The sequence below is a fragment of the Trachurus trachurus genome, assembly GCF_905171665.1.
Source record: "Trachurus trachurus genome assembly, chromosome: 2".
NCBI classification, from domain to species: domain Eukaryota; kingdom Metazoa; phylum Chordata; class Actinopteri; order Carangiformes; family Carangidae; genus Trachurus; species Trachurus trachurus.
The window spans coordinates 8,876,713-8,887,564 of NC_139914.1; positions in this window are offsets into that span (position 1 = coordinate 8,876,713).

Below are 10,852 nucleotides of genomic sequence, written 5' to 3' on the forward strand. Positions count from 1 at the left end.
GTTGGACTCTGTAACAGCTTCATGCACCAGGCTGTTAGACTGCCCAATAACAAGGTGATGTGACTGTACACAGACACACATGCACTTTACTAAAGTCATTTGCACTTTTGTAGGAAGTAGCCTCCTTATATCCAATGCGTTGCACATAATATGCTCTTTTTTTTGGTGCACCATGTCTTTTTATGCACTTTTATGAACGTATCTGTTTTTATAGGCTACTGTTGATTTTGTCTTATACGTTATGTGTTTTATGTGGGAGTGGAGAGAAAATTATATTTCATTCCCCCTCATGTTTATGCTGTGGCAATGACAATAAAGCCAACTTGAATCCTTGAATTCCACTACCATGTGTAAAAGAATATTTGGAGAATCATGTGCATTGTATCACAGATATGATTACTACCTGTAGGCATCTTTTAAAAAAAACATATATATTTTCATTCAATAGTTATTTTTGTAAATGATTAGCCTATGTTTTGCTCAGTCCACGTTGACTGCATTATATTAGTTGGTTTGAATGGAGAACACAGAGCAACTAGATTCACTACTATTCTGTACTTGGCTTTTTCATGATTAGCTCATAAAATGGATAGAAAGAGAGAAGAGAAACAACGTGTAGCCTCCTACAAAACAGGTAAAGCACATTCATGCAAACACAAATACAAAGCCTGTTGGATTTCATCCTCAGGCTCGCTTTTATTTTGTAGAGAAAGCACCTCAGTGTTCGGTTTCATTCTGGGTGCTTTGATTTTTACATCTGCGCCTGTCATCTGTCCCGGCTGCCTGGCCGGTGACGCAACCGCATCTCTAATCACACATACAGGCAATTTGAGCGGCCTAGAACAAGTGGTGGCGGAAAATCTGCAGAATTACGGCGTTAAATGAAACATATAAGGGTCATTCCAGAATTGGAGGACATTTCATGTCCCACCCATTCATTTTCAATGAATCATGCATGAAATTCCAAAACTTGCATTTGTGGTGAAAATTATAATTACTCTGAGACAAAATATAAATATAGTTATACAAAAACTGGTTCCAAAATATTATTTAAAATACAAAATAACTCTAAGCACCCCCTAAAATGGCCTTTTTCTCTTGTCCCACCCTCTTAATGGCCAACATGCATGTCAAATAAAGCGGTTAAAATAAGTTTAAAATTTTAATTTTTTTGTATGATTTTGTTGATTTATGTCTTTTGTAAGTGTAAAAACACTTAGTTTAATCATAAACATATTTTAAATAAAAGTAATTTTGCACTAAAGTTGTGTCCCTCAACATCCACGCAACCCTGTTACCAAAACCTTTTTAGCAGAGAAGAAGAAGAAAAAGAAGTATGAGACACATGACACAAAATAATTTGTATTATCAAACTGTTAGATAATAGCATGGGTAGACACAAGGTAAGTCCTCTCTTCTATTTTTCATATTTTTCATATTTCGTCTGCCCTGATTGAGTGCGTCACTCTAACCAATGCAACCCTGTTACTCATATTACCAGAATAAGGCAAAATATTTTCAAAGTTTTCTTTGTTCCTTTAAATAACTAAGTTTGTTCTCAACCTTACAGTAACATTACATTCCATAGCTAGCATCTTTCTTCTGCTAAACAGCTGACATAAGCATTGATTTGCAACCCTGTTACTTGCAACCCTGTTACTTCAGAGTAACAGGGTTGAGATTTATGTCATAATCTACAATCAAAAGTAATTAATCTATTCAACCCTGTTACTTTGTTCAACCCTGTTACTCTAATTTCAACCCTGTTACTGTGTAATTTATCTTAAAATTATCTTAAATGACTGTATCAGCTCATGAGGGTTTATCCTATTGTCATTTTGGTAGTGTGTATGATTATATTCATTATGTATTTTGGCAAATATTTATAGATAAATACTTATATAATACCTTTACACGTTCCTGAGTATTGGTAACAGGGTTGCACCAAGCAGCACACACAATATATAGAATATCTAATAAAAAGTGTCACTTTGAGTCCTGAGCTGGCCAAACATAATTATTTGATGATTAATTACCTGTATTTCTTAAATATATAGCAGAAAATGATCAAATAAATAGTAAAATTTTGAGGTGTTTCAGTCCTTAAATGTCCTCCAATTCTGGAATGACCCATAAGAACTTAGAGCGGAAATGACGCAATACGCTTTTCTTTTCTTTTTTAAATTAGGCTATTGTTATTATTGTTTATTTTGCATTGTGTTTCGGTTCGCGATCATTTGCATTTTATCTTACAATAACTTTAGGGTAGCCTACTATCAGATTTAATATATTTATTCCATAGGGCGTTGTTTTATAGCCTAATATTGCTTTAAAACACTATTGGTCTGTTTTATTCAGTAGGTCACATCATATCCTAGCCTACAGTATCTACAGATGACAAGGTGCGTTTACATCGGTGTAACAGCCATCCCTGTAGTGTTAGTTTGAAAAGTCTGGCATCTGTGAAGTTTCCATCCAGGCTCCAGGAAAGAGTTAAAAACAGGGGAGAGATTTCAGCACCATGGACAGATTCCAACATGTCAAGTCAATAATTGGCGTCGTGCGCCAGAAAAATGCGCGTGTGCGTGGCGTGCATGCCCGCATGTGTTAACATCCTTTTCCCCCCTGGACTCCAGCAGACTTGAAGCACGTGGTGCAGTGCAGTTGAGTTTTACAATGCTGTATACAGTATATTATGGACACTCCAAGCTTGAACTAAAGGCATTTTAGTCCTCAGTAATGGACTTTCCTTTAAGCCTGCACTGATCAAAAGCTTTTGTTATTTTGCCTAAGATGCCCTCCATCAAGGGATTTAAGCAGGGTGCGCTTTGGTATGTATTCTATTCAATCCTCTTTCAGCGCTGAATGCACTCTGCTCTGTTGCTTTGACATTGACTTAGGCCCAATCCCATTTCACCCCTTGGCCCTACCACTTACCCCTACCCCTCCGTTTTGCGCGTTCACGTGTAGGGGTAGGGGTGTCCCAATTCCCGTTAGGACAGAGGGGTAGGGGGAAGGGGTAGGGCTACATAGCCCTCCAAACGGAGATTTTTCAGAGGCACACTCCAAACGGAGGGGTATGAAAATTTCCCAGAATGCATCTTGCGGCAGCCGGCAGCGGTGGCTGTAAAACGAAAAGCTGTTTTATTTCTCACTGTAGCGCGGTTATTACGTCACTTTATTAAGTTTTAATATTTTTTCTTGCGAGAAAGTAACTATTTAGGTCCCAAATGTGCGGTTAGTTTATCCAAATGACGGCGGGTTAGAAGTTTGCTCCGACGATTTTTCGGAGAAGTGAAGCTCCAGGAGGAGCGGCTCCTCACAGAGACAGCAGCCGGTCTGCAGCGCTGCTCCGCCGGCCAAATTACGTCCTTGTCCCGGTCCCGCCGGGAGAGAAGGCGGTCGTTAATTAACTTATCCGCGGGTTTTTAGAGGTTTACCACCAGCATGTTAAATTCTTTTCAGCATTTAAATGTTGGTCTCATTGATGAAATCTGACAATTGTGGCAGTAGCATTAGTTTATTTGGATGAAAATTATGCTTCATGTAGGCTACCAGTCAGAGGAGCAGGCAGCGCTGCCTCTGGGCTCTGTGTACAGAAATCACCACATTTACATAAGTAAATAAATGTTTTACAATGAACCGATCAGTCTGCATTAAGTTTTATCTTATTTTATTAAGTTATATGGAACACGCTATTTGATTTCTGGCAAAAGCTCGCCGCATCAGCTTACGTAAAAGCCAGTGAGACTACGTGATGACGTATGTGATTGTTGAAGGGGTGTCCCAATTCGGAGGGGTTGACTTTCTACCCCTACCCCTTGTAGCTCCGTTTCAAGGGGCGAGGGGCAAGGGGTAGGGGAAGGGGTAGGGGTAAAAAAGAGAAATGGGATTGGGCCAGTATGGGAGTTCAGTGTGTGGCAGCTCACCTCTCTCTGCAGCCCCCCTCCCTAAGAAAGGGTGAGGAGGAGGGGGGCGCACGAAAGGAATCTGTTATGGAAAGTGTCAGGATATGAAATATCTAATTCTCAAAAGGTCATGAAGCAGTGGACGTTCAGTTTGTTGTGGCTCGGTGATGATAACATCCTGTGTCAGCGTGCTCTTTACCTGCGAGGCCTCTCTCCCAGTTAGAACATGATACAGTCCTCGTTTTTTGCAAAAAAAAAAAAAAAAAGAAACCTTTTTCCTCCTCGCTGATTAAAATCTGAGCAGAAGCCCTGATGGGAAAGAATCAGCATTAATGTTTTGTGCGCTGAGGCGAGACTTGTGTTGTTCTGGCTGTGCAGCTGGGATATTTATGAGGTCCCCAACGCTCACTACACACAAGCCTTATGAGAAATAACCTGGAGAAGTGCTGATTCAGCCGGCTGCAGCGACGCACAGGCCTCAAAATAATGGAGCTGAAGCTTCCTGGAAATTATGATTGGATTGATTAGGGATTTCTGTTTATTTGGTCTATAGTTTCTGTCATGTTCAGCTCATCTGCAGCCATGGATGTCTGTGTTTTTGTATTTATTGGAATTTGCATAGATTTTAATGACTGATTTAGAGGTCTGCAGACTTTTCGGTTCTCTTTTCGACTCTTGCAGCCGGTGAAACCTGGGAGTTTCTGGGCATTTCTAGCAAACGAGCACCCTGAGATGCTATTAAGGAAATGAAATGAAATGTAAAATGGCTGCACAAGAAAAACTAAGAGAGAGAAAAAGCCACTGTGGGGTATTAAAGACGGTGTTTTGCTTTTCTGTTTCTTTTTCGTGTACGAAAAATGATCCAAAACCTATAGAGGTACATTTGTGTCTTTATTATTCAATCAAAAGAAAAGTTGATTTAAGCAAAAAGATATTTTCCATTAAAACAAACTTCACTTCAATAAAAAACAACAACATTTGAACCCTTTTTTCTTTGATTGAAAATGTTTTCTTTTGATTGAAAGGTGATTATTTGATTGAAAATGTCTTTTTTGTTCAACTTTTCTTTTGATTGAATAATAAAGACACAAATGTACCTCTATACAAACCTCAACAGCCTCATAGAAACAAGACATATCTGTTTGTTGCTAATTCTGCAGGAGGTCGACAATGATGCACATGAGATTTAGACAAACACAAAGTATGGGGGAGATGATAAAAATTAACAGTCCTCTAACAAGCATACTAAATGCATAATAAAAGTAATACAGCCCATTACAAAAAGAGCACATACAGTAAGGTCCTTTGTGCAAGCAGCTGCTGTTTTATTCTGAAGTGTTACATTAACTTGAAGTTGTTGTGAAAAAAGGGCCAAAAGTTGTGCCACATCTGTTCAGATTGTTGTATGGTTTCCAGGTGAAGGCTGCTGTATAAAAGAGGAGAATGTACAGATGGCGTTGCTGTCATGGCGACAGCTGCTCCTGCCTCCTGCCTCCAGCTCCTCGGTGTGCGAACCATCTCATCTCCCGTCGTGTCGGGCTCCTCTCACGTCTCACCTGATCGTCACCTGACTCCTCATGCTGCTCCTCACCTCATTAGTCCCTGTGTACGTCCTTGGCAGCGAACCTGATGTTGTTTATGAGGCGTCGGTGCATATTCCTGTCTCATTCTCCTCATGTGTTCAAACTCCCCCTCTGTCTCCAACGGTTTGATGCCTGCTTCTGGGTATTGTTTGTTTGTTGTGCCGACTGCCAACTTGTTGCTGATTACAAGCCAGAAGTCTCCTCATTTTGGTCCTGGTTCCTGTGACGGGGTGCTGAAAATATCGAGGCAAAAAGACAAAAAAAACAATCGAGATGCCAAATCTTCGCAGCAGCAGCAAGCTGTCTGGAGTTTACAAAGTTTTCTTTGATTATTTGATTCAGTTTTTTCCTCAGAAAGTACTTTTTCAGTGGGTTTAGTAGATATTTTTGCTTTGTTGACTGGTGGCACAGTGGTCGAATGGTCTGTTGCCTCGCAGCGAGAAACCTCTGGCTTTGATTCCCTTTTTTCCAGTCAAAGGAGGCCAAATGACTGTGTTTAGCTTAGCAGGTATAATTATGCTCACATTGGCTAAATAGCATTATATTTCTGCAATGTCATAATAACATTCAGAAATCCTACTTTTTAGCTTTGCAGCCATTTTGGCAACAGTGTGTTGACATTTGTTGCGAGTTAATGACTTGTCAGTTGATCTAAATGATATGAAATCAAGGGAATGTCAATGTGTGTTTAACTAGTTTTACATGCCTGAGAGCCGTGAGCCTTTATGGACACTTACCTGATAATTGTCCACATTAAAGTGACATCTTGGCTGTCAGCTCTCATTTGTTCCACACTGCTCGCGGGCATTTACTTTCTTCATTTCCAGGACTGGATGTTTTGATTATAAATCACATTATTAGACCCAGAGCAGCATCTCTGTGTATAGTGAATTGGCGGCCCTGGCCATTTGCCTTGACTGCATGCAGAGCGAGTGACTGAAGATGTGTGAACTCTCCACCGCAGGGATCCGCCAGCAGTCCTGCAGACCTGCGGCGTGGTGACGGCGCCATGCCAACCTGTGCCCGAGCCCCCACCGCAGCCTCGTCCAAAACACTTAATCAAAAGGGACACTCTCTCCACTTGGTCCCACATGAAAAAGCTGTTGGCCCACACTGTGCATCTTGGCAGCAGGACAGAGAAGAACCCAGACTGGTCTCCTCTCCACTGCGCTGCGAGGACGCTGGTGAGTAGGCCTGCGATACAATCTGCATGTTCTAGCAGGTAATTGAAGCTCCAGGGACACGCCTGATGGTGATGTGTCCTGCTACGTCCTAATCAGCCTTCCTGTCTGTTCCATCAGCTCTGATGGATGTTTATTGTCTCGGCGAAACATGGCTCTGCATGTCACTTCCTGAGAAGTTGATTCGAGCCACTGAGTGAATGCCAGAGGGAAAATTACTGTAATTTCACTCGTCAAGGTTTATTATAGCATGTTCCCCTGATATCAAGGGCACCTTTTCTGATTTCTCTGGTGCATTTGGACACTGTGGTGCAATTTCACTCGCTAATATAACACCAATCTTTTCTTAACCAAATGTTAAGGATGTGACTTCTTGTACCTGTCCTTTCAAAATTACTATAATTAATAGTTGCAATCAGGGGGATAGTGAGAGAGAGAGAATGTAAGTATGCACTGCCTGTAAAAATGAGAAATTTGATGTTATCATTACAAGTTGAGTGTTAACATTGGCTTTATAAATAGTGTAACTGTTTCTTTTATAGAGCTTTATAGAGCTAAAATTCTCAGAGCCGCCTGATTGGCTGATTGGCTGATATGACATCACAAAGTCAGGACGTCCACGGTTTTTGTGTACAGGCTGTTCTTGTAGACGTGCTATGACACTATACTGGACCTAGACACAGCCTGGCTTGCATTATAATGAAAGACAACACAGAAAGTTCAAACTTTTTACAATATGGGACATTTATCTTTACAATAAAACCTCAGTATGTTGTGAAAATGCAGTTTGAGTCCTATAAAAACCAAGATAAAAGAGCATGTCAGCTTTTCTTTGCAAGAATTAGTCTCCAAACTTGAGATAAAGTGTCTGGATTGCTTGCTTTGACACATTTATGGTAAGCTGCACATTATTCAAAAACATTTCTATGCTTTTCCCTCTTGATTAGAGTTTAATTGAAAGATATTCATCTCAATAAATGTTGCACTGGGGCTGATTCAGGGGGAGGCTTTAATTCTGGCATTCCCAAGGACAGAATAAATGCACCGATTCAGTTCGATTCAGGAGGCAAATAATCAGGTTTAGAATAAAGGAATGAGAAAACATGAAGGGCAGAAATCATCTAAACAACATAGGTAAGCGCCTCTTAATTAATATTCCCTCCTCGTTCCTGAGCGAACCTTTCAAACAAGATTCACGCAGCAAAAATATTAAGCGTTCAAAGTGAAACCCTGAAGAAAAATGTGATTATTGATGTGTGTGAACTCAAAGTTGTGATCAAGGCAAAGAGAGAGAGAGAGATCTGAATATTTGACAGTCGCTGCTGCTTTTTTTATTTTTTATTTTATTAATTTGTTATTACTTTTTATCCTCCCACCTTTGTTAACGTGCACACTGCCTCTCCAACAATTCGCATGCAGCTAAGAAGTCATGTAACACTGGATCAAAAAGTTTAATTAGGTCAGTGTGTGTTGGGAGTGACTGACTGTGTCAAAACACCGTCTCATCTTAAAAAGCCCAATCTGTGGCTGCGTTGTGAGAAGAAATTAATAAATAAAAAGTGCGGGGATGTTTGTTTACACAGCGACTTATTAGTGACACCGTTTTTTTTTCTTCTTCTTTTTCTTTTACTGTGAAATTCACCACCTGTGTCCGATGTACTCACTGTGAGAAGAGCGTGTGATATGTGCACATTTTTATTCAGTGCACAGACCGGAGTGTGATACATACCAATTAATTTCATGTGCACTGTATTAATTAACCAGATAATCAGTTGCTAGTCGTTGTTCAAGGAGCTTAATCATCAATGGGATATTACAATGGTGTAGTCTCATTTGTCGTAGTGGGTAAACTGCTTTTATGGTGGGTACATGTACATTGTTCATAGACTGTAGTTAGATAGTTTGTTGTAAGCAGGGCAAGGCAAGGCAAAGAAGCTTTATATAAACAGCGCATTTTATACCAAAGGGCAATGTGCTTTACATAAAAACAAAACATATATATAAAACTAGACGACAATAGAGCATTAAATAGGAGTTTGCCGCATGAAATATTGATTTGTATTAAAACAATTAAGAGGATTTACAGCGCGAATCCAAGATTAGGATTTAAAGTTCTTTCAAAGAGCTCACATGAATCAGAAATGGATTTAAAAATGCTTAGAGTTTGGTCTGATTTCAGTTCTGCTGGTAGACCAAATTTGTAGTGGGTAAATATTACTGCATTTTCAGTGGGTATACTGAGTATACCTGAGTATCCTTGCTTGAAATTGTATACATTAAAGCAGAAGTAAGCGATCCGGTCGTTTTGGCTAATGCTGCGTTCCAGGCAGGCTTTTGAAACCGTAAATTACAGCTTCAAGTCACGACTTACGACTTTGTAGCGTTCCAGGCAACCCACTCGTGTTTTTCCGACCTGTTTTACCTGTGAAAGTCACTATAACGGCCACTCGTAACTTCCGACCCGTGAACTCGTACCAGATCGAACTGGTACGACTTCACAGGTCGGAAAAACACGAGTTACGGGTTGCCTTGAACGCACCATAACGTCTTGTCCCTACGTCACCACATTCACGCGCATCCCTTGGCTGCACACACAGCCCTTCATGCCGTTCTCTCTCCTCATTGGATAAAACTTGTAGGATACGAGAAATGTTTTCTCCTCGGCTCAGAGCAGAGCAGAGTGACTGACAGACCCGTGTTTCGGTCCAAACACTCTATGTAAGTGATTGCAGTCGGAAGATAGAACTATTTAAGACTTATATTAACACAAAAATATCGCTTACTTCTGCTTTAACTTATATGATATTAACTGTATAATTTCTCATAATGAAATGCATGTTGAAAGTATTTTCTTAATATTAGTCAGTTGTGATGGATTGGTGATTGATTTTTATGGTTCCATTACAATAATAGTAATAAGAGAGCACACATTTCCATTAGATTCAGTTGATTAGCTGAATGTTGTGAACAGTACCTGCAGCTCACTCTGGTTAGGTTGCAGTTAATGGACCATCCAGTGAGTGTGTGTCTGTGCCAGGTGAAAGCATGCCTTGGAGCTGAGTCAGGGCCGGTCTGGCCCTCGTGCACAATAACTCACTATTTTACAGCCAGTCCACAGCAACGTTGCCCCAGACAGGCTGCATGCTGCATGAGCTCGGTCATCGTACACATTCCTGGGCACACTTCACTGGAAACTGTCCTGCTCTTCACCTTTGTTTTTACTCTTTGACTTTTTTCCCCCCTCACTTGTATCTACGCCAGCAGCCTGGCAGCGCTGGCTCTTTGTTGTGTTTGGCACAGGGAGGGAATAATTAATGTCTTCCCCCGAATCACGCCTGTGGGTCATGGTTATGTTCGTGTCACAACATTTGCAGGTACTCAAGCCTTTAGCAAGTGAAATTAGAAAAAAGAAATTGCGCAGCGCTCTTTGGGTGAGTTGTGAATTGAAATAAGTCATTATCTACGGAAAACACCTTCCCGAGAGGCAGCGAGGAGAGGCTTCAAAAGGATATTTTATTGTCGCAATCCAGACACATTGCAGAAAATAGGAGAAGCGTGCAGGGAGAATCTCTGTGAGGCCGGTTATTGCAAGCTGCTTAGGTAACTGCATTAGACGCCGAACATCAAAGCCGTACATATTCAAGAGGCCCTGAGATGGTGAGAAATGTACAAATGGATTATTCCTTTGCGTAAACACACATAGAATATCAGCAGGTGACCGAGTTAGACGCAGGGTCTGCAGACTGAAATAGTTCAGGATGATGGGAAAAGGCAGAAATATGAAGAGAGGATGCACGTGTTTCCAGGAGAAGAGATGATATTACCACAGATCAGTGCAATCACTTCAGCTCCACACAATATCCAGCTGTCACCAGTGACGGTATCAATGTAACGATGCCTCTGTCATGCTCTCCTCCTGTATTAGGTGGCTTTTCTGAGGAAGCCGCTCCCCAAGGTGTCTTAAGCTGCAGTGATGAAGCATAAAACCCGGAGCCAACGGGAACGAGCTGAGACAAATGAAAGGAAGAGCGTTAGAGTGGAAGTTCTGCGGATGTATGGATGTCTTGTGATGAATAGCTCACCTTGTTTCCTAAACTCTGCTCCCGTGCAGCAGCTTCATCACTATGCAGCTCTATCTCCAATGCATCCGCCTGATTTATTGGAAGGTGCGGCGGCGGCG